Source organism: Nycticebus coucang, chromosome 4, assembly GCF_027406575.1.
Source record: "Nycticebus coucang isolate mNycCou1 chromosome 4, mNycCou1.pri, whole genome shotgun sequence".
NCBI lineage: Eukaryota > Metazoa > Chordata > Mammalia > Primates > Lorisidae > Nycticebus > Nycticebus coucang.
The window spans coordinates 21334267-21359447 of record NC_069783.1 but is presented as its reverse complement, the minus strand read 5'-3'; positions in this window follow the sequence as shown (position 1 = coordinate 21359447).

The following is a 25181-nucleotide window of genomic DNA, read 5'->3' as shown; positions in this document are numbered from 1 at the left end:
TGGGGGCTCCTGTGAAGCTGTCTGAGGGAAGCTCATGCCCCAGCCAGTCCTGTGGCCACTCTACACCCCCACCTTCTCCTCCACCTGTGAGGCTCTTTAGCTACGGGTGAGTTGCAGCATTTTTCGTTTTTAATTCTGTCTGCTCAGCCCAGCAAGTGTGGACAGGAGGCAGTACCACATGTTTTGAGTCTTTCTGGCAGAGAGAATGTGGCCAGGTCCTTTTACCACCAGAGACTTTAGTTTCCAGGCATGGAGAGTGTTTAAATGGGTATAAGGGACCAAGGCTTGTCACAGCTCTGTGATTCTGCAAAGCAAATGAAGCTGGAAGCTTCTGCTGCTGTGTTGATTCCTGACACGCTTCTTTGTAACAACACTGTGAGATTAAGTACCTGTTAAAATTCTCCTTCTAAGCAGATGAGAAAACAGATTTAAGAGTAGAGTTCTTTCTTTCTTTCCTTCTTTCTTTCTTTCCTTCCTTCCTTCCTTCCTTCCTTCCTTCCTTCCTTCCTTCCTTCCTTCCTTCCTTCCTTCCTTCCTTCCTTCTTTCTTTCTTTGTTTCTTTCTTTCTTTTTAAGGTAGGCAGTGAATAAATGGAGAAGCTAGCATTTTGACCTGGGGCTTTGAAAAAATCTCATACTTTTTTGCAAAATACTACTATTCTTCCCCAAACACCTCTGAATTCAGAAAACAAACAGGCAAAGGGGCAAGAACATCCAAAGGGTTCATCTCAAAGCCTGAAAGGAAGTGTTTATCCATGTATTCTCCATGTATCACCTGTCCTACCATGGCCAGCTTGAATGTTTTTTCTTGTAGCTTTGGTCCCTTTATGACAGGGAATCTGCCATTTTGGGAGAGCCGTATTTGCCTATATGCTTATTTCTTTGGACAGACAGAAATATGTATGTCCCGTGCTAGCTTGTGCTGAGACAAGAGCTTCTCACCATTAACTACCTCGTGGAATCTGGCTTTGCAGGAGCCTTTGCTCAAGCTCACTGGATTCAGCGGCCAACAAACATATTTGAAGTCTCAGAATTCCTGGGGACAAATATGTGCAGCCATGCTCACCAGGTCCCTGATAAACAGGGCATGTTTGTCTTTATTATGGTAGAAGGGAGATGAATTCTGAGATGTTAAGAGGAAATGACCCCGTACCCAGTTTCATATCTCAGTCAGTGTCCCTGGTGCCTGGGATGTGTGCTGCTGAGCAGATGGCTGTGTCATGGACATACTTCTGGTGGAGACAAGACTGAGATGAATCTGTAAAACCCTATGGCATAGGCAGCTCTGAAAAGTCTCTGCCAGCTCTTACAGGAGGGATGCTGGGCTGGAAGGCTAGTTAGACCACAGGAGAAACAACTGAGGCCAACACTTGCTGTGTTTAGTGGTTGGGCATTTTTTGTGAAGGCTGTTGATGAATTGGATGCCTGTGATCTGAATTTTAGCATAGGATGTATTTGGTATTTCTTCTTTGATTATTGAACTCCAAAAGGTTTCAGATCTCTCCTCTTTCTAGAATTTCATCAATGCCATTCTTTCTGGAAGGACAGTGAGGAAATCAGTCAACCAAAATATTCTTTGGCCATTCACTGTTCAATTTTCAGATCCAAGGTTAATATAATATTTCAATAAAACCCTTATAATACATTATGAGGATTACTGTCAGGCTAGCTTATTTGATTTCCCCCTTGCCCTCAAAACTTCTAAAAGAGGTGACAGGGAGCCTCAAAACAGAGTTATACTGATTAATTTATTTAACAAGAAATACTAATAATAACAACAAAAAAGAAACAATAAAGAAACACTAGAGAAGTATCATGCAATTGGCAATATCGTTCTCCACATCACACTGCCAAAATTCCTGATCTTTCATATGTTTCATCTGGCTTCCTATGGCAGGGTACATGGTGGATACACTGGTGCCTCACGCTGCCATGCTTGCTGCTTGGAGATGGCTTTTCAACTGTGTTTTCATGTCTCTCCCATCTATGTAAACATTCACAAACACAAGGGAACAACCAACAACCTGAATGAGCTTGGAAGCAATTTCTTCTCCAGTCAAACTTCCAGATGAGAACACAGCCCAATGGACACTTCAGTTACAACGTTATGAAACCCTGCGAAGAGGACCCAGCTAAGATGACCCATAAAAACTGTGAGATAATAAATGTGCTTTTTTAAGTCAATGAATTTATAATAATTTGTTGTACAGTAATAGAAAACATATACATACCACTCAGGGATTCTTGGTCACCTGCACCATGAGGGTTCAGAACTACTACTTTCAAGTCCTTTCGTATGTTGCCTGAAATATGTCCTCTGCATGTTCTTAAAAATGAAAAACTAGGCAACATGATAGAGAAAAATAAAAAATACCACTGGATTTGAGGTTGGTAGTAGTTAACGTTTGTGTGTATAGGCTGTGTGTCTTTCCTGAATTCCATATCTGACTGCCTACTAATACATCTTCACTTGGTGGTTCCACCTCAAATTAAAAAAAAATCCCAAATTGAACTCCTCATCTTTCAAATCTGCTGTGTTTCCAATCATTTTCTGCTTTAGGAAATGGCACCCCTTCTCTGTGAGCCTGGAATCCCATGTTGTCCCAGCTTCCCACAGCCAATTGTTCTCTGTTCTCTTGCCCGAAAGAAATGGTTCTTGGGGATTCTTGATCTCATGTCATGACACTACAAATTTCCTATGAGTCCTGGGCCATTTTAAATCATCCCTCTGAACTTCTGTGGGGCCTTTGTCCTTGTCTCAAGGGCCAGGGGTTTCTTTCATCTGAAAGGTAAGGAAGACCTAAGCCTTAGGCCAGGATAACAGATAAGACAAAACACAAGGGCACTGGAAGCTCCCAGAGCCTCTCTTGGCTTAGTTCTCTGAGCACAAGAGGAAGGAGGTAGACTTTTGCCCTGAATCAATGTCTCTCTGCCTTTTCTTTCCAGTCTATTGAAACTGCACCATTAGGAGCAACTGTATACAAACACTGTCTTATACTTAATGGTATTCGGTTAGCATGTGGGTAAAGCCACCGAAGGTTTATTTAGTAAGGATGAGCCTCACATTCTTACTGAACCTCAGCACAGATAGACTTCTCTTGATAAATCATAGGTCAAAATGTCCCCCAGTGTCAGCATTATTTGTCAAAATTAAAAGTCCTAGGAACTTCATTTTCAAATGTATATAATGAAAAGGAGATGTTGCCTTCTTAGACCATAAAGCAGAAGTCCAGAAATAGAGACTATGCTTATCTATGAAAAAGTGATGAAAGATCGCTGAAAAATGTCAACTGGGAAAAAAGGAAGAACCAGCCCCTCCCAGAGTGGGAGGGAAAGACAAACCATGAATTCAGCACATGATATAATGGTGCTTAGTAAGTAAAGATCAGAGCGAAAGGAAACGCAAAGTAGGAAGCAAGATGGGGCCAGAAACAAGTCCTGTGCTCACCTTCTATGCCGTAAGTTCTACGGTGTTTGACAGAAATGCACGGCACAACTGGTCCTAAATTTTCTAGCAGCTGGTGAAGAAAGACAGAGCGTCAATTGCATGCATGGCTGCACCCCGACCCAACAAACAGCAGAATCGCTCCTCAGAAGAGCCAAACGAGTTATGGTTTTGAGTCTAGAGACAAAAGCTCTTCATGGAGGCAGGTGCAAGGGGACAGTGTGACATGGTAAAATGTCCTCTGCAACATTAAACGCACTGCAGCTGGTATAAAGTTATTCCATTACAGCGTGCCTCAGCCTAGGCTGTGGCCCTGTGCCAAAGAGAAGCCCCTGAAAGCAGTCCACCAGGGGAACACGGGACCCAGCTCAGCGGCCTGGTTCTGCACACGTTCCAGTTTGATCCCAGGAAAGAGCTCAGCCTCTGGAGGAAAGATGCAGTTCTATTCCCCGCATCAGCGGTATTTCTTTCCACACTGAGCCACAGTGAGTTTGACGTTCTTTCACTGCAGGTTACTCGTTACTTTCAGAAGATGGTCACCCCAGCCAGGTATGGCGGCATGAGCCACTAAATCCTGTTACTCTGATCAGTATTGTGACCTGCACGATTGTGGGTGGAAAGACGTACCTGTGTGTAGACCAGAGGTCTCTAAATTATGGGCAAAGGAGCAGCTAAAGCCACTTAAAGCTATTTATTTATATATGTGTCTTGTATTTTTATGTACAATGTATAGTATAAATTTGTGAACATGTAAAAAGCATTTATTTTTTCACTGTATTTTTCAACCTGACTAATGCTGGCATAGAAATAAGTCATTCATTTGCAAATAATCGTTTTAAAAGATCTCTTACTTCTAAACATTTACCAGTTGATTCTCTCTTCTAGACACTCATTTCATCCTCAAATGGTAATAATTGCACCTTCTTATTTCTTGAGGTTAAAGATTCTTTTATTCTTTTCCTTTTTGACTTTATGAATCTGTCTCCTCTGAGTTAAGCAATATGAAGTTTTAGGTTTTGCCCTAACGTCGAACTTCCTTTGTATTCCTGAAACAACCCTGCTTCCTTAGGGAGCATTATTCTTTTTACTTGGCATGACCAGTTTGCTATGGTTTTATTTGGGTGTCACAAGGCCATATTCTCCCCCCACCCTGAGAATATTAAGATGAATGTCACACAGGAAGAGGCAGGCTTTGGACAGAGTGAGGGAAGGATATTTTCTTCTGAGAGCCCAGAGACTGAGATCACGGGGCAAGGTGTCACGTGGCAGTGTGTGACTGACACTGAAACCTCCTGGATGCAGCTGCTTTGGCAAGTCCAGATGTTGTAGAGGAAATGGCCTGGCGTGTGAAGGAAGGGCTGTGTAAGAAAACGGCTGAGCTGGGAACTCAGACGTCCAGTTGTGGATCCTGAGAACTTCTGTAGTACTAACCTGGGTGGTGTGTGCCTCATGCACCTGTTGATGACAGGCCTAGGAGCACCAACCCACTGGTGCTGGTGTCTGGGCCAATGATAAGCTTTGATTCACGGACCAGGATGACCCCTGAGGCTGCTGGTTTACATGCTTCCAACAGAGACCCTGTGTGTGTGTGTGTGTGCATGTGTTCCAAGAATAATAGCAGCAGTACACTCGGCCCTCTGGTGGACTGATGAGATTTTCTAGCTTTTTTCTTTTTATAAAACTAGTAACCAGTACTGACTATTTGTGCATAGTAAGTGTCCTTGAGATTTTTGGAGTTTTTAGTGAGACTGGTGCCCAGAGGGAAGGAAAGGAGGTGTTTTGGTGGGTAGGGTACTAATACTTAAGCAAAAATGACTGCATTTGTTTGCTCTGCTCAACAAAGTGGCAGAGACCCAGTGGCTTAAACAACAGAAATATGCCTCGGCACAGCTTTGGAGCTGGGCGTCTGAGATCAGAATGTTGGCAGGACTGGCTTCTTCTGGGGCCTCTCTGCTTGGCCTGTGGCTGGCTGGCTAGCTGCTCACCGTGTCCTCCCATGGCCTTTGCTCTGGGCCTCTCTGTGTCCAGATTTCCTTTTGTCACAGGGTTACCAGTCATATAGCATTAGGGCTCATCCTCTGACCTCATTTTAACTGGATCACCTCTTTAAAGCTCAGCTTCCGAACACAGTCACATGCAGAGGTGCTGGAGGTTGTGGGATGGGGGCCACAAACCAGCCCGTAACATCAACCATATTTTTTTGTCACCAGGTTGGAAAAATGAAAAACAGCATTTATCTAAACTTTTGCTTCTATAGGCAAAGGATATCACACTACAGCATTTTTGTGTGTGTGTGTGAAGAAACTTTTTGCCAAATTTTAGATCAAAGGTTATGGTAATTTCTTAAATGAGTTGGCAAACTTTTCGCCTTTTTTTTATGCTCTGTAACAGATTCTGCAGGCCCACAAGGCCTGTTCTGGAACTATTGGGATCAGATGTGTTTCTGAAGTCAGAACGATTGGGTTTTTAGAAATGTGATAAGGTGCATATATGTACCTTTATATTACATATCTTGCCCAGAGGGGTCTGGGACGGAATTGCATACTAAAGCATGTTAATATTTCAAAATCTAATATGTAAATAATAAATGGACTTAAGATAAATATCTTCATATGAATTTAGGTCAGATTTTGCTGTTAAATGAGTTCCAGTCTGATTTTGCCTTCAAATGTTTTATGGAAAAAAAAAGTTGTGCTTGCATAGAGTTTGAGATTTCAGAATTATAACTAAAGGATTGTGGATCAGGGTAGCATTGGGATTCTCTTTTCCTTGAGAACATGAAAGTTTTACATGGATGTAGCTTGCTTAAAAAATAAACTATATATTATACACACATATGTACATTCATACACCTATAAAACATTGTAACTTATATTGTGACTGTTGAGTTTATGTATCAACTTGCCTGGGCTAAGGATGCCCAGGTAGCTGGTAAAATGCTATTTCTGGCTGTGCTTATGAGAGTGTTTTCAGGAGAGACTGGCATTGGAATTGGGAAAGCAGATCACTCTCACCACTGTGGGTGGCCCCACCTCAGCCCCGGGGTCTTGCGGAGCACAGAATGGCAGAGGAAGGGGACCTGTCTCAGCCGGGCCCCCCACCTTCTCCTGCCCTCAGACCTTGGCACTCCTAGTCACCGGGCCTTTGAATTTGTACTAAGATTTACGTCATCAGCTCCCAGGTTTGCCGAGCCTTGGACTCATGGCAGGTTTTCAAGCCTTCCAGCTTGGACTGGAATTACACTCCTGACTTTTAGAGGCAGAGATTTTGAAACTTCTCATCCTGTGTAATCACATGAGCCAATCCCTTATAATATTAATAGTAATCCTTCTATATATATCTATATCTATATTATTGGTTCTGTGTCATTGGAGAATCCTGACTAACGTACATGTATATAACACACACATATATGTACATTGCATAAATTCTGTTGTAATTCTTTCAGGTTGTCTATGGTTAATGAACTACTTGTGTTGTTTAGTTCTTGAATCAATTTTTCTGATTTATCAATTTTCTAGAAACTTTCTTTTCATGCCAATTTTTGAAGTTATTAGCAGGATTGAAATAATACTCATTTAGTGTTTGAAGGGTAAACTTCATCTTTACTTTAAATATAAAGAATTTAAATGTGATTAAATCACATTTTTATTTCTTTTTTCTTTTTTTTTTTTAATTTTTTTATTAAATCATAACTGTATACAATGATATGATTATGGGGCATTATACACTCACTTCATAAACCATTTGACACATTTTTATCACAGTGGTTAACATAGCCTTTCCGGCGTTATCTCAGTTACTGTGCCAAAACATTTACATTCTACATTTACCAAGTTTCGCAAATACCCCTGTAATATGCACCACAGGTGTGATCCCACCGATTCCCCTCCCTCTACCCACCCACCCCCTTTCCCACTTCCCCCTATTGTTAAGTTGTAGCTGGGTTATAGCTTTCATGTGAGAGCCCCAAATTAGTTACATAGTAGGGCTGTGTACATTGGGTATTTTTTCTTCCATTCTTGGGATACTTTACTAAGAAGAATATGTTCCAGCTCCATCCATGTAAACATGAAAGAAGTAAAGTCTCCATCTTTCTTTAAGGCTGCATAGTATTCCATGGTATACATATACCACAATTTATTAATCCATTCGTGGATCGATGGGCACTTGGGCTTTTTCCATGACTTAGCTATTATGAATTGGGCTGCAATAAACATTCTGGTACAAATATCTTTGTTATGTTCTGATTTTTGGTCTTCTGGGTATATGCCCAGCAGAGGAATTACAGGATTGAACAGCAGATCTATTTTTAGATCTCTGAGGGTTCTCCATATATCTTTCCAAAAGGAATGTATTAATTTGCATTCCCACCAGCAGTGCAAAAGTGTTCCCTTTCTCCGCATCCACGCCAACATCTCTGGTCTTGAGATTTTGTGATATAGGCTAGTCTCATTGGAGTTAGATGATATCTCAAAGTAGTTTTGATTTGCATTTCTCTGATGATTAAAGATGATGAGCATTTTTTCATATGTCTGAAGGCCGTGCGCCTGTCTTCTTCAGAGAAGTTTCTCTTCAAATCCCTTGCCCAGCCTGCGATGGGATCCCTTGTTTTTTTCTTGCTGATGCGTTTGAGTTCTCTGTGGATTCTGGTTATTAAACCTTTGTCAGAGTTATACCCTGCAAATATCTTCTCCCATTCTGAGGGCTGTCTGCTTGCTCTGCTTACTGTGTTCTTAGCTGTGCAGAAGCTTTTTAGTTTGATCAAGTCCCAGTAGTGTATTTTTGAAGCTGTTTCAATTGCCCGGGGGGTTCTCCTCATGAAATACTCACCCAGACCAATTTCTTCAAGGGTTTTCCCTGCATTCTCCTCTAGTATTTTTATAGTTTCATGTCTTAAGTTTAAATCTTTAATCCAATGAGAGTCTATCTTAGTTAATGGTGAAAGGTGTGGGTCCAATTTCAGTCTTCTGCAGGTTGCCAGCCAGTTCACCCAGCACCATTTGTTAAATAGGGAATCTTTTCCCCACTGAATGTTTTTAATTGGCTTGTCAAAAATCAAATAGCGGTAAGTAGCTGGATTCATCTCTTGGTTCTCTATTCTATTCCAGATATCTACTTCTCTGTTTTTGTGCCAATACCATGCTGTTTTGATCACTATCGATTTGTAGTAAAGTCTGAGGTCTGGTAGTGTGATTCCTCCTGTTTTGTTTTTATTTCTGAGTAATGTCTTGGCTATTCGAGGTTTTTTCTGATTCCATATAAAACGAAGTAATGTTTTTTCAAGATCTTTAAAATATGACAGTGGAGCTTTAATAGGGAGTGCGTTGAAATTATATATTGCTTTGGGTAGTATGGACATTTTGATAATGTTGATTCTTCCTAGCCATGAGCATGGTATGTTTTTCCATTTGTTAACATTTTCAGCTATTTCTTTTCTTAGAGTTTCATAGTTCTCTTTATAGAGATCTTTCACGTCTTTTGTTAGGTAAATTCCCAAATATTTCATCTTCTTTGGCACTACTGTGAATGGGATAGAGTCCTTAACTGTTTTTTCAATTTGACTGTTGTTGGTGTATATAAAGGCTACCGATTTATGAATGTTGATTTTGTAACCTGAGACGCTGCTGTATTCCTTGATCACTTCTAGGAGTTTTGTAGTAGAGTCCCTAGTGTTTTCCAGATACACAATCATATCATCTGCGAAGAGCGAGAGTTTGATCTCTTCTGACCCTATATGGATACCCTTGATCGCCTTTTCTTCCCTAATTGCGGTGGCTAAAACTTCCATTACAATGTTGAAAAGCAATGGAGACAATGGGCAGCCTTGTCTGGTTCCTGATCTGAGTGGAAATGATTCCAATTTAACTCCATTCAATATGATATTGGCTGTGGGTTTGCTGTAGATAGCCTCTATCAGTTTAAGAAAAGTCCCTTCTAGACCAATTTTCTTGAGTGTTCTGATCATGAAGGGATGCTGGATATTATCAAAAGCTTTTTCTGCATCAATTGAGAGAATCATATGGTCTTTGTTTTTTAATTTGTTTATGTGCTGAATTACATTTATAGATTTACGTATATTGAACCAGCCTTGAGACCCTGGGATAAAACCAACTTGGTCATGATGTATAATTTGTTTGATGTGTTGCTGGATTCTGTTTGTTAGGATCTTGTTGAATATTTTTGCATCTATATTCATTAGTGATATTGGTCTATAATTTTCTTTTCTTGTTGGGTCTTTTCCTGGTTTGGGGATCAGGGTGATATTTGCTTCATAGAACGTGTTGGTAGTCTTCCTTCTTTTTCTACATTTTGGAACAGGTTGAGTAATATAGGTACTAGTTCCTCTTTAAAGGTTTGGTAGAATTCTGACGTGAAACCATCTGGTCCCGGGCTTTTCTTTTTAGGGAGGTTTTGTATAGTTGATGCTATTTCTGAACTTGATATGGGTCTGTTCAACATTTCCACTTGATTCTGGTTAAGTCTTGGAAGGTGGCGTGCTTCCAAGTATCGGTCTATTTCCTTCAGATTTTCATATTTCTGAGAATAAAGTTTCTTGTAATATTCATTAAGGATTTTTTGGATTTCTGATGAGTCTGTGGTTATTTTGTCTTTGTTGTTTCTGATTGATGATATTAGAGATTTTACTCTTTTTTTCCTGATTAGGTTGGCCAGAGGTTTATCTATTTTATTGACCTTTTCAAAAAACCAGCTTTTTGATTTATTGATCTGTTGTATTATTCTTTTGTTTTCAATTTCATTTAATTCTGCTCTAATTTTGGTTATTTCTTTTCTTCTACTGGGTTTGGGGTTGGAATGTTCTTCCTTTTCCAGTTGCATGAGATGTCCCATTAAGTTGTTAACTTCCTCTCTTTCCGTTCTCTTGAGGAAGGCTTGCAGTGCTATAAATTTCCCTCTTAGAACTGCCTTTGCAGTGTCCCAGAGGTTCTGATAGCTTGTGTCTTCATTGTCATTTTGTTCCAAAAAATTGGCGATTTCTTTCTTAATCTCATCTCTGACCCAGCTATCATTCAGCATAAGGTTATTTAACTTCCATGTTTTTGTATGGGTATGCAGATTCCTGTTGTTACTCAATTCAAGTTTTATTCCATGATGGTCCGAGAAGATGCATGGAATAATTTCTATTCCTTTCAATTTACTGAGGTTAGACTCGTGACCTAAAATGTGATCAATTTTGGAGTAAGTTCCGTGGGCTGATGAGAAGTATGTGTATTCAGTTTTGTTGGGATGAAATGTTCTGTAGATGTCTGCTAAATCTAAATATTGGATGGTTAGGTTTAAATCTAAGATTTCTTTGCTCAGCTTCTTTCTGGAGGATCGATCCAACACTGCCAAGGGAGTGTTGAAATCTCCAACGATTATGGAGCTGGAGGAAATCAAGTTACTCATGTCTGTTAGAGTTTCTCTTATAAATTGAGGTGCATTCTGGTTGGGTGCATAGATATTAATAATTGAGATCTCGTCATATTGAGTATTACCCTTAACAAATATGAAGTGACCATTGTTGTCCTTCCTTACTTTTGATGGTTTAAAGCCTACTGTATCTGCAAATAAAATTGCAACACCTGCTTTTTTCTGATTACCATTTGCCTGAAATATGGATGACCATCCTTTCACCCTGAGTCTGTGTTTGTCTTTTAAGTTGAGATGTGACTCTTGTATGCAACAAATATCTGGCTTAAGTTTTTGTATCCAGTCAGCTAACCTATGCCTCTTTAGAGGACAGTTTAAGCCATTCACATTGATGGAGAGTAAGGATAAGTCTGGTGGAATTTTGGGTATCGAGTTTTTCAAAGGTCCAGTGGACATTTTTAATCCTTTCGCCAGTGTGGAAGTTGGAGTTTGATCCGAAGTTTCTGAGTGAGTTTACTTTTGTGGTATAGGATTGGGTTGGTCATTGTGGAGGATAGGTCTGAGAACATCCTGAAGAGCTGGTTTACTTATGGCAAATTTTTTCAACATATGAATGTCATTGAAGTATTTAATTTCTCCATCATAGATGAAACTCAGTTTAGCTGGATACAAGATCCTGGGTTGAAAGTTTTTTTGCTTTAGGAGATTAAAAGTTGATGACCAGCCTCTTCTTGCTTGAAAAGTTTCAGCAGAGAGATCTGCAGTTATTCTAATATTCTTACCTTTGTACGTTATAGTTTTCTTTCGCCGAGCTGCTTTGAGAATCTTCTCTTTCATGTTAACTTTAGTGAAGCTAATCATGATATGTCTGGGAGATGGCTTATTGGGGTTGAATCGTGCTGGGGTTCTGAAGCTGTCTGCTATCTGAATTTCAGATTCTCTAGGCATGTCTGGAAAATTTTCTTTCATAATTTCATGTAGAAGGGCCTCTGTGCCCTTGGCTGCCACTTCATCAGTCTCCGAAATTCCTATAACTCTTATGTTATTTTTTTTCGAATTATCTGAGAGCTCTCTGAGTGAGTGATCCATTTTTGCTCTCCATTTCTCTTCCTCTTTGAGAGATTGGGAGTGTTCGAAGACTTTATCTTCAAAGTCAGAAATCCTTTCTTCTGCTTGCTCCATTCTGTTACTGAGGGATTCTACTGTATTTTTCATATCTTTGAGGGCTGTAAGTTCTTGTTTCAGTGTGTCTAAGTCTTTGGTGGTTTTGTCTTTAAATTCGTTAAATTCTTGAGACAGTTTTTGAATTTCTCCTCGAATTCCTAATTCCATTTTATTAATCTTGTCTGCAAACCAAATTCTGAATTCGACTTCTGACATCTCAGCCAGTTGTTTATGAATGGGATCTTCAATCACATCTGCCGTATCTTTTCTTGGGGGGGTTGATCTATTCTGGTTATTCATGTTACCAGAGTTTTTCCGCTGATTCCGCCCCATGGTTTACTCCCTTTGGTTTTTCCCCTGGGGTTTTATCGAGGGCCCGTACAGTGTTGTGGCCTGAGAAACTGGGGCCCTGTCTGGTGTGGTGGAGCAAAGTGGTTCTGTCTTGTTTTCAGCTGGTTTCTGTTCGATCCTATTGCAACTTCTACTCTGGCTTGAAGTCTCAGCTGTGTGGAAAAATCAGCAATTAAGTCACCCCGCCTGCCCACCTCTGGCCCCAGTTGGAAAAGGAGAATCAAACCTTCCTACAATCGCACACCCAGGGCACCACCTGAAAAGTCCTCAGTCTATTAGCCCAGTTCAAAAGGTCCGAATCAACTATCTCGATCGGCACTTGTCTCAGGTGGAAGGGTTCAAGAGGTCTCTGGGAACTGGATCACAGGGGCCTGGTGACTCCTCTGAGACAGCTCACCCCAGTGCAGCGTGGAGTCAGGAGGAGCCACCCCGCAAACAGAGCAGTCTGGGAAGGTTGACGTCTCCTTCCCCACTTTGCCCCTCCGTCGGACCCAGTCACTGGTATCTCTGCAGATGGCTAACCCAGTTGCCTGCAGTGAACAGACACTCCAGGGGTTTGCACCTGCCTGAATCGCAAGGAAGTCTGCCAGGCCCCCGCAGACTGCCGCTATCTAGCAGGAGGAGATGGGGCCTGACATCTTTGAGTGTTTGATGCAGGTGATGGGAAGGAGGTGTTCACTCAGGCTTAGCCCCGTCCCTGATGGATGCTGCTAACAGAACAGAACAGAACAGACAACTTTGTGAGGTTCCGTCTCTGTTCCTGTCGTTGCCTACAGGAGACGGGCTGTTTTGAGTTCAAACGTCTTTGCTGCTGGAGAATTGCGTCTGAACACCTCTCTGGGTCGGCCCCGCCCTGGAGGCTTCTGGGTTTGTGAGCCGTGTCACCGGTGGCCTCCTCTGGTTGCCCAGGGAGACAGGGGGTGTGGCCTCAGAATATCCAGAAGTGAGCGTTCTGCCGTTAAAGAAAAAACGGCTGTTGATCTACCTCCAGGGAACTGCTGCTCTGGTGTGGGCACTCAGGCGACCCTTTTCTCCTCTGTCCCGCGCCCCAGAGTCAGCACTGAGCGGCCGCAGTTTGTGCTGGGTCCACACCCCTTAAGAGATCCCCCAAGAATCAGAACTCTTGGGGGATGGGCCCCCAGACCCGGATTGGGAGTGGGGCGGGGGGAAGCTAGAGTTTCATTCAGTTTCACGCAATACTACGGTCCGGGGAGGGCTCCTGCACTGCACCGCAGGGAAGTGCCGCCAAGGCTTGATTTCCCCTCAGCGGAGTGCCCTCTCCTCGCTCACGTATCCCCGAGTCAGCGCTGACCTGACGCAGCTCAGGCACTGTGCACTCCCCTCGAGAAATCACCCAAGGAGCCGAACTCCTGGGGGATAGGCCCTCAGACCCCGAGTGAGAGTAGGGGCTCTCAGCTCTCAGCGGGGAGGGCAGAGTCTTATTCAGTCTTGTGCCCGGGGAGGGCTCCTGCACTGCACCGCAGGGAAGTGCCGCCAAGGCTTGATTTCCCCTCAGCAGAGTGCCCTCTCCTCGCTCACGTGTCCCAGAGTCAGCGCTGACCTGACGCAGCTCAGGCACTGTGCACTCCCCTCGAGAAATCACCCAAGGAGCCGAACTCCTGGGGGATAGGCCCTCAGACCCCGAGTGAGAGTAGGGGTTCTCAGCTCTCAGTGGGGAGGCCAGAGTCTTATTCAGTCTTGGGCCCCGTATGCCCGGGGAGGGTTGGTGCACTGCACGCAGGGAAGTGCCGCGAGGCGTGACTCCCCCTCAGCCCGGTGCCCTCTCCTCACTCGCGCGCCTCAGAGTCAATGCTGACCAGTCGCAACTCGGGGACTGTCCACTCCCCTTGAGAAATCACCCAAGGATCCGAAGTCCTGGAGGACAGGCCTCCAGACCTCAGTGGGCGGGAGGGGAGCGCCGGGGATTCAGGGTTGCCGGCAAAGGATTCCCAAAGTTTTATTCAGCCCTATGTCTGGCAGGAGAACGCCACGGCACCCCAGTAGGGGAGGTAGGTCCAGTTTTTAGAAGGTCTCTCCCGTGGAGTGTAGTGGGAGGGCCTTTACTTTCTGCCCGCTTGTTCAATTGTGGGGGTCTTGAGCCCGTCTCATGGGGGAGGGGGACTCCCGTCCGCTTGGTGGTGGATTTTGTACCTTTTGTTTGCGTCCTTGTGATCACAACTTGCCTCAGCGGTGTTGATGTGCGTTCTTCAGCCTTCTCTCTTGGTGAGGCTCAAGTCCACCAGGATACTTACTAAATTCCTGTCCCTTAACTCTCCTTCTGGACGGGAGCCTTTGTTGGAAGCTGGCTTCAGTCCGCCATCTTGTCTCCCCTCTGCCACTCATCTTTCCTTTTTTCTTAATTATGTCAACTATATACTCTTCTGTTTCTTAAAAATGTCAACTCCAATTCATTTCTTAAAAATGTCAACTCCAATTCATTTCTGGAGATTTCATTCTAGGAACCACTCATTTATAAAATCTTTCTTTTCTTTTTTTTTTAATTCCTCATAATTTTGGGCTCTGTTTTTGACTTCTTGAGGTAGATGCTTAGTTTATTTATTTAATTCCTTGTTGAAGGAATAAAATTCAGCCTCAGAATTTTTCTCAGTGCTGCTTTGGTCTCATTCTGTAAGTCAGATGTGTAGCATAACCTGCAGGCTTAATTAACTCTGAAGGTCGGGGTCTCCACCCTTTCTGCTGACCCCATCTTTTCCTGTCATCTTCAAAACTCACCACTATTGATTTCCCTTTTCTTTTGTGTTTGTTACTCTCTTTCTCTGATTGTAATCCTTTCCACTGGCTTTAATTTTTTTTTTTTTACAAATTTGCATTCTCTCCTATTAAAAATCTCGAGAAACTAAAGCCTTTGGGTTCTGCACTCTCTTTCCCAGCTGAAATGTCAAGAGCTGTGGTGGGCAGCATTTGACTTTGTGCCTCTTGCAGGTGGAAGGCCTTCTGTGGTGACCAGATCCCATCCATGGCAATGGCCAGGGGCGGCTGGAGTAGAGAGAAGGTCAGTGAAGAGGAAGAAGTTGAGAGAAAGAAACTGTGCGACCAAGAGGTCTCGATGTTGAGTTAGGATCCTGGCTTCATCCACGGTGATGGAAAGACTCAGAGGGGGAAACGTGGAGGAGAAAGATAAGAAGGCAGATGGGGGTGGGAAAGAGGGAGAGCATATAAAGCCTCTTTGTGCCATCACCAGAAGGGCGGTGGTTTGGGGGTGGGGGTGTGTTTTTTGGGGGTGTGGTGAATTTTTGTCCTTTTAAAAATGATCTTGAGATGACATTCATAGAAAATAAAGTTTACTATCTTAAAGTGAAGGATTTAGTGGCAGTTAGCACATTCACAGTATTGTGCAGTCCCGTTTCTATCTGGGGGCTGTGTGAGCAGAGTGCCCCCTGCAGCCCTCCCAGCCCCCTTTCCGCATGGCCCCTGGCAGCTGCCCATCTGGATTTTGTCTCTGCCGATCTGGATTTATATCTTCTGAGTGTTCCACATAAATAGTGTGATATAGTGTGTGACCTTTCGTATCTGACTTCTTACCTTAATAATGTGGGGATGTTAATCTGCATGTTAGCAGGTGTTTGTGTTTCATTCGGTTTGTGAAATATATTTATTTCTTATTTTGATAAAATCCTACAACATAAATTTTGGCAATTTAATGTTTACATGTACAATTCAGAGGTACTGAATATACTCATAATTATTCACAATGTGCTGTGTAATGCTTTTGTTTTCATTTTGGTTTGTCTTTTTAGGAGAATATGGTTTGCCTTAATTCTGTCTTATTTTTCTGTTTTCTCTTATTTATGCCTCCTTTGTGGTGGTTGTTTTGCTGTTTTCTTTCTATGTGGTCTGTATTTTCTGATTTCCTTTCTGGAAATTCCTTCCTTCCTTCCTTCCTTCCTTCCCTCCCTCCCTTCCTTCCTTTTTGTTTTTCTTTTTTGGAGTCTCACTCTGTCACCCTTGTAGAGTGCCATAGCATCATAGCTTACAGCAAGCTCAAACTCTTGGGCTCAAGCAATCCTCTAGCCTTAGCCTACTGAGTAGCTGGGACTATAGGTGCCTGTCACAATGCTCAGCTATTTTTAGAGATGGTCTCACTCTTGCTCAGGCTGGTCTTAAACTCCTAAGCTCAGTCAATCCAACAGCCTCAGCCTCACAGATGCTAGGATTATAGGCATGAGCCACCATGCACAGTTCTTTCTGGAAATTTCTATGGAATATAAACTCTTTAAAATTCCATTAATAGTGATATTAATCAAAATACTTTGTATATCATTTTTTAATCAGTGTCAAATATCTATTAATTCTCTGCTATCTAAGATTTAAAGAGATACCTGTTAATACTTCTTGTAATAACACTCTCTTTTCCCCCTGACCTGACCTCTAGCCCTGTTCTGGGGTGTATGTTGATAAACAATTACTTCATGCTAAGTTTCTTATTGTTAAACTGACTTCTTTTTACATTATGTAGAGTCTACTAGAGGCTTATCTATGACACTTGTGTTCTGGTTTGTGACTATACCTGTCACAATTATATAGAACTATCTTTTAGTGTAAATATTTTTAGTGCTTACCTGGAAAAATAGGAAGAAAAGGATTAGAGAGACAGACAAGATTTAATGACCTTCTCGTCAAGAGACCTTGACTCTAGGCCCAGACCAAACCCCTGGGCACTTCACAAGGGACTTGGGACTTGGGAAAGGGACTTGGGAAAAGAGTTTTTTTTTTTTTTTTTTTCATTTTAGCTTTCCACATTAAAATGGATAAACTAGATAAAAATGACTTCATTGTTAGCCATGTTTGGACTTTAGCTACCACCCATCTAACTGAGAGGCAGAGCCCTGTGGAATCTTTCCACCTTCCTTACCCTGGGTTTCTTTCCTGCTCAATTTTATTTTTCCTACAAGATCCATGAGACTCTTCCAAGGCAGCTTTGATCTTGGATAATTGGCTCATGAATACTGTCTCAGTCCATTTTCTGTTGCTATAATGTAATACCACAGACTGACTAATTTATTTAGAAAACTAAATTTATTCCTTATAGTTCTGGAGGTCGGGCAGTCCAAGGTGGAGGGACCCCATCTAGTGAAGGCCTTCTCGTTACATGACGACATGGTCATACTTCCTCTTCCTCAGGTCTCCCTTCCTCTTCTTAGGAAGAGGCCAGTCCCATTGTGGGGGTCCTATCCTGATGACCTTAGCAAATCCTAATTGCCTCTCAAAGATACCACCTCCAATCAACATATGAATTTGGGGATAAAATTTCTAACACATGAGATTTGAGGGACACCCTCAAATTCTAGCAAGTACAGTATGTTAAGGGTCAAACATTTTCCTAGGAGCACTCCAGGTATTTTTCTAGGCTTATCAATATCTTTATATTTTCTCACATATTTGAGAAATTTCCTGGAAATAGTCTGCAGATGTACTAGAAGGTTGGCATAGTCTGAATGGGGACTTCAGGGACGTTCACCTCAGAACATGCTGTAGGAGCAATGGTGAGTGTCCCTGACTTGCCTTTATCTCAGGGGTATCCTAGCTGGTTGCAGTTCCTTTAGGAGACAGCAAATGACTGGATGTACCAGGTGCCAAAGGCACTTGAGATGTTTCCCCTGGATGCCACAGGGTCTCATTCTGAGTGGCGCTGCGTTAATGAACTCCTCTCATCCAGGTCTGTAGGCTCCCTGAGTGTAAGATAGCTCGTCAGTCTTCCTTAAGGAAAGTATTTGAGCCATGGGACAAAAGCTTGAGTTCGTATTTGGCTTGCAGTATTTCAATGTTTGAGTTGTTTTTAAGTTTAAGAAAACATGCAGGCATGGAGCCATTGGATTTGATTTACCAGTTTGGAGTTCTTCTTCACTCTTTTTTTTATGAAGTGTGTGTTTGTGTGCATCTGCGTGTGGGTTTTGTTCACGGACCCATTTATGCTATGTAACTTTAGAGTTGGTGGCTGCATCTCACAGCAATACACCCTAAGTGTGGTCCACAGCACGCAGCATCAGCACCACAAGCTTGTTTGAAATGCAGATTCTCAGGTCTTAATCCATATCTAATGAATCAAAAACTGAGGCTGGGGCCCAGCAATCTGTGTTTCAGCAAGTCCTTCAAAAGATTACAGTAAACGTTAAAGGGTAAGAACTTCTGTTTAGAGATGGTCTAGTCCACCCTCCTCAATCTGCATATAAGGTACTGAGACCCTCCTGGAGAAGTAGAAGTGATTTACTCAAGATCACACATGGGGTCAATAAATTAGCTTTCTTTCCTCTTGTGTCTGCCTCTCCCAGGGGCATCAGTGCATAACCAGCTGGGGGCTGTGCAGAGGTTTCTCCATGGTCTTTTTTCTCTCCTCAGTTCAAACACAACCCACAGAAAGACCCCAGGAACCTACTGCTAACTCACTGTGTATCCAAGAGCAAGCCATATTGACCCTCTGGGCCTCAGTTTCCCCACTGTCAAAATGAGGATATGAAAAATTGGCCTGGCTCTCTGAGATCCCTTTCAGTTCTGACTTTCTAAGGCTCTGTGACAGGCTGTGACATACACACATCTGCAGTCGGCTATCAGCGGCCATCTGGCAATTAGTGGGCTCTGAGGCAGCTAATCCCACTCTGAGCTGGATTAAAGCAGAAGTTTAAAACATGGAGATAGGCAGGTGATTTCTGTGTGAGTCTTTGGGTCCTGCTGTCCCTGGCAGCCTGGTGACGGAGGATGGAAAAGCTGATTTTCTCCCTTATCTAGCGTGGGAGGCTCAGCGAAGCTGGATCAGCTTTATGGAGGGGCACCCTGTAATGAGAGATGTGCCGGGTTGCAGGAGGTGCCAGGTGAGCCACAGGAGCTGAGCCCCCGCAGTGCAAGACATGGGTGTGCTGGACGAAGGACAGAGCGAGCCAGGTTCTGTGTGCTGTGCTGCGTGGCCAGAAGCAGGTGCATCACAGAACCGGGGGCACTGAGGCTGGAATCACTTTGGACCACAGCTCCCAGATGCCATAAAGGGCCTTGGGGTGGTAGCTGACAAGCTCTCCGGCTCCTCTGGGGTGTCCTCTCATTAGGCAACATGGTCAGAAACCAAACCCATGTGTTTGTTCGTAGCCTGAGGAGATAATTAACTTATCTCCACAGAGGGCCTTGATTACATTCCTAGCATGAGCAGAATGAGAAGTCTGAACTTGGAAACGCTGCTGGTGGTGGGGAGGTATTTGCAATGGTTGGCTGAGGAGTCGTTTGTTCAGAAATTGGGCGAGTAATCAAACAAATGCCTCTTTTCCTAATTGTTGATAAAAATCAGCTACTATGGCAGATCCTGAAACTCGCTTCTGAGACAACACATTACTTAAGGTGAGCATGCATCTGAATATGTTAAGATGATCTAAAAACATTTCACATAGCTTGAGTTGGAAAACAAATTGTGCCCATTGTGAATTTTATATGGGGCTAGGATAGGGAGTGTGATTGACTGCCTGAATTTTATGGTTGGTTTGGTACTACAGTCAGGAACCACCATTCACAAATAATTACTCAGGTTGTATGCATTCTTGAGCACTTACTGTATACAGCTCCCTACACACTACACTACACTCCCACACTACAACACTATATAGTGCTCGGTACTGTGGGGCTACAGCAGACAGGTTCTCTACCTTTGCGGAACTTATTGCTCATCCTAATAGAAAAATTTGGTAAAATATCCTCCATCCCTGAGTTGTGCAGTTTATTCTGTGAGGGCCGTGGGTGTTCCCTGGATGAAGTCAAGAGTGAACCAGAAAATAGTAACTAATGCTTCTTGAGAGCTTAACCATGCCGGGCACAGTGCTAAACATTATCCCACTTAATTCTTCCAACAATTTTGTGAAGTAGCTGCTGTTGTTATTCCTGTCTCATATATGAGAAAATTGCAACCCAGAGAGGTTAAGTATCTGCACCAAGATGGGTAAACAGCAGAACCAGAAGGTGCCCGGAGGATCATGGATGTGCAGAGGCCATGCCGTCAAGGCGGAGGCTGCAAGGAATGGGCTTGCAAAAGCTGCCCCGGCCTGACCGGTGCCCTCAACCACGCTGCCTCTTGCTGATGCTGGACACGCGGTGTTGGTTCCTGCATCCCAGCTTCACCTGCTCCTGTTTCACTGCATAGCTTTCCCTTCTCATCATTCAGGCCTTGTGTTAAATATCTGCTCCTCCCAGAGACCTCCATTGGCTATCCAACCTAAAACAATCCTCTCCTCCTTCATTTCTGAATCTTTTGTTCTATTCGCTTTTTGTTGTACCTGCCATTATCAGAAATTAAATTACGTGTGCATTTGTTCCCTTGTTTCTTGTTCGATTGACTCTATTACCAGGAGGTAAGATGATCAGGAGTCCTTGGATCTTGCCGTTCTTGAAATACTATAATATTTAACTTTCCACCAATTTAGTTCGGTCGTTTAGGTGCTTTTACTCCCACTTTCCACAAGGATGCGGAAGCATAGAGAGCTGAAATGACTCACTCAAGGTCATATACCCAGTCACTGGCACAGTGGACTTACACAGGGATGGGCCTTCTGACGCCTGGTCCAGTGTCATGTTACCTGTACTGAAAAAGACTCTTCCCGTGTGACACACAACCGCCAATCTCATCCATTATTATTATTATTATTTTTTTTTTTTGCAGTTTTAGCCGGGGCTGGATTTGAACCCACCACCTCTGGCATATGGGACGAGTGCCCTACTCCTTTGAGCCACAGGATCCACCAATCTCATTCATTTTTAAAGTTCTGGAAAGCACAGCAGTCTCTGACTCCACCAATGACACCGACATGAATTTCTTGTGATTTCTTTTACCTTGTCCTTCTCCAAAATGTTAAGCCAGGTGGGTCAACATAAGACAGACCTGGCTGATGAGAAATTAGATTTTGATGATTTGAGATCCAGCAACTGATGAAACAAAGAGAGAATAGACTATTTTGTTAATTGGCTTATGTGCTCACCCCCCCATAACGTTTCATTCTGGCTATAAAAATACCTAAAAAGATATGAGACATAAATAAGAAGCTAAAGGAAGACAGAAAAACCAGCTGCAAACATAGCATGGTCCAAGAGTAGGACAATAATGTAAATGTTAGGGACTTAACCACTGTGAATTGGACACAATTTAGGCTGTATGTTTCTAGTGTGTGTTAATAAAAGAAAAAATAAAACTCGATTGTTACATAATTCTAAGTGTCTTTCCATGAAAACAGAACATTTAGGGAAAAAAACCAGCCATTTTGGTTTTTTAAACCAGAGGTTAACGTATTTTGCTATGTATAACACACACTTTTTGCCCAAATTTTTGGAAGAAAAATAAGGATATGCAGCGTACCAATTCAGTATCTAGACAAATGTTTCTAATTCTTTTATTTACACTCGTGTTAAAAGTATAACTCTGGAAATCAATAACGATATCTTTATTTATGCAAAATAGAACCATAGAATACCAAGATCATGGCCCCTCAGTGAGAACCATCCAAAGTGATTCCACCTGAGCCCTGGCTGCCCAGCCGGGCAGCGTGACAGGTGCAGGGGCTGCCCTGGCCTCCATTGCCGGATGCGGCCACGCCAGCTACGGCAGTGCAAAGGATAGAGTCCGGACCTCCGTGAGAGGAGGGTAGAAGTGCTGAGCAGGGTCCCTCCCCAGATTGCCAAGCGCTTAGCTGGTCCCTGCGGAGAAGCCGCGATGCGGGGAGTGAGCCCAGGCGGCAGGTGAGAGGGGTCCAGAGGACCCGAGGGCCGGGCCTCCCCCATCTGTCCCCTCCTGGCCCACCCTCATCCGCACATTCTCTCATTTCCTTTTCCCACCCAGGTCCCTCAGTGAGAGCGTGGCCACAGCTGCTTATTCCCAGAAAGCTGCTGTGAGGGCTCAGGGCAGGGATCCCTTTCCGGGCTGCCTCATCTCTCAGGCAGCTGGCCTCCTTCTGAGGCGCCCAGGACCCTGCCGAGGAGTAGGGTCCCCGAGCTGGTTCTGAGACCACCTTCTACTAGTGGCCTGCTGTAGTGATCTTGGGCCTCAGTCCCCACGAAGTTTCTGTCTGCGAGGGTACCTGGCGGTGAAGCACAAAAGCTTGGGGGTATCTGAGCCCCTAGAGGGTAATTCTGAATCTAGGACTTGTCCAGAGCCCCAAAGTGTTAAAGTTGGTATAATTTCCCAAACTTGCAAGTAGAACGAACCATCTAGGATGCATATTAACGGGAAGGATACCCAGGTCTTTCTCCTGGAGAGTTGATTCAGTGTATTTGGGTGTGGTTCAGGATTTGTAGGATTGCAGGTTTGGGGAAGGCTGGTGTTATTGGTTCTGATGTTACTGAGTGCGGAAGGTTGGATGGGGTCACCGTTTATTCTCCAAACGTGTATAGATGCAGAGCGCTTCACGGGGGTGTCAGCAGGGAAGGCTCCTGCTCAGTATAGGGTCCCAGGGGCCTCAGAATGGGGCCAGCTCCGTAAGGGCAGGGACCCACAGTCAGGAGCCTTTATACATGGCACATTATACATGGCAAAATACGGTATTTTTTTTTGAAAGGAAAGCATCTGGTGGAGTGTTTTTCAACTCTTCTGAATCTATGACCTTTTCGATAGCAATAAAAACATCACCCTTCTATTGCGAATTATTGATGCACAGAAAATGGGTTCTATGTTCTAAATATTCCCATTAACTAGGACAATTTTGCTTTCTATGGATTGTAGTAAAAATAGGTACAGCTTTATTTTTCAAGTTAAAAATTAAACTATCTCATTTCTCAGAGACACTGATAGACCCCTTCCACGGAGCATGTTCTCACTTCTTACTGGACAGACGTCCTGGGAATAACTGATTTAGGCAAACAGATAGTGAAAACTATTTGGGTGAAAGATTTGATGAGGAACAGGATATTTACTTAATCTCACAGTGTCTCTCCATTTACTAATTACAAGGAATTATTACAAAGGAAAAAGAGTAATTTTATGGTAGATAACACCTCATCTTAACCAAGTGAGCAAAGTTATCACTGTTTAAGGGGCAAATCATTATGTGTCTCTTGATGAGATCCATTGAGACAGGCAACCATCTCTGTGGTATTTCTGCCAAAAATGTGAAATCTAAATGCAGCCATAAGGAAACATCAGATAAAACCAAGTTAACTCTACAAAATAACTGACTTGTACTCTTCTCAAAGTGTGAAGATTAGACCAAAGTGATGTTTCAGCTTGTTTATTTATTTATTTTGAGACAAAGCCTCAAGCTGTCCCCCCTGGGTAGAGTGCTGTGGCATCACAGCTCACAGCAACCTCCAACTCCTGGGCTTGAGCAATTCTCCTGCCTCCGCCTCCCAAGTAGCTGGGATTACAGGTGCCTGCCACAATGGCCGACTATTTTTTGGTTGCAGTTGTCATTGTTGTTCGGTGGGCCCAGCCTGGATTTGAACCTGCCAGCTCAGGTATATGTGGTTGGCGCCTTAGCCACTTGAGCCACAGGCGCCAAGCTGTGATGTTTCGGGTTAAAGGAGTCAAAGAGGTGTGGCAGCTGACTGCACTGTGCAGTCCTGGATTGGATCCTGGATGAGAATTTGTTTTTGTCATTTCTTCATTTCTCTTTATTTTTTCTGTAGAAGCCACTGTTGGGACAATTGGTAAAATTTGAACAAGATTATATAATATTAAATATTATTTTCCTGATCTTTACAATTTTATTTTTCAGGGTATCCCAAAGGTGGCTGTATATAGGAAAATCCATGAATTCATACATTGTATAATATATTTCATATTTTTTATATTTTTGTATTTGTATAGCAACACATCGAGAAGTATTTTATAAAATTTTGTAATGAATATTTTGTAAGTAAAGGTCTATTTAGCTACAATTTCCTATTTTCCCTAAGTTTGTATGTATGGTGACCTTTGGGGACATCCTGTAGTTATGTAAGGGAGTGGCCAAAAATTACACTGAAGTTTTAGGGGTAAATAGTCATCATAAATTTGCAGCTTCTTCCATATATTTATATATATGTATATAAATAAAATACATTTATATATGCACATATATAATACATAATACAGGGGTCCTCAAACTGTGGCCCGTGGGCCACATGAGGCAATGTGATTGCATTTGTTCCCGTTTTGTTTTTTTACTTCAAAATAAGATATGTGCAGTGTGCATAGGAATTTGTTCATAGTTTTTTTTTAAACTATAGCCCGGCCCTCCAACGGTCTGAGGGACAGTGAACTGGCCCCCTGTTTAAAAAGTTTGAGGACCCCTGTGAGAGAAGGGAAGAATGTGGCAAATGTTAACAATTATAGATTCTGAAGAATTGTATCTGGAGTTCCTACTATTCTTCTTGCAGTTGTTTGTCTGTGAATTTGAAATCATTTAAAAATAAATAGATACAGTCATCCTGAGCAATGATCAATATAATTAGCTGGTTTTAAGGGATCCTTGGCTAAAAGCCTGCAACTCCATCTACAGGTGGGAGGGATGGCTGTAAGCGTCAATCAGGTGTTAGCCAGCATTTTCACTGACAATATTTGCCATTTCCAGGACATTTTTTTTTTTTTTTCAGGACACTTTCTTTTTAATTGACTTACTTTGTAAAGTCATTCTGCCTCTCTACCAGGGTCCTGTCTCTAACTTTTATTGTGATAACATTCCTTTTTAGCATGGAGATAAGAATGACATTCTAAGAAGGATTTCAGCATTCTTCACCTTAATATGTCTTTGTTAATTATCAGCACCATCCATTGCTTCTTTATTACCATTATTTATATCTCACTGGGAGGATTTCCATGAGCATCTTTCAGTTGCCTTTCATCACCTCTTTTTGATATATTTTCTTTTCCTCTGCTTTTTCTCCCAAGTTTT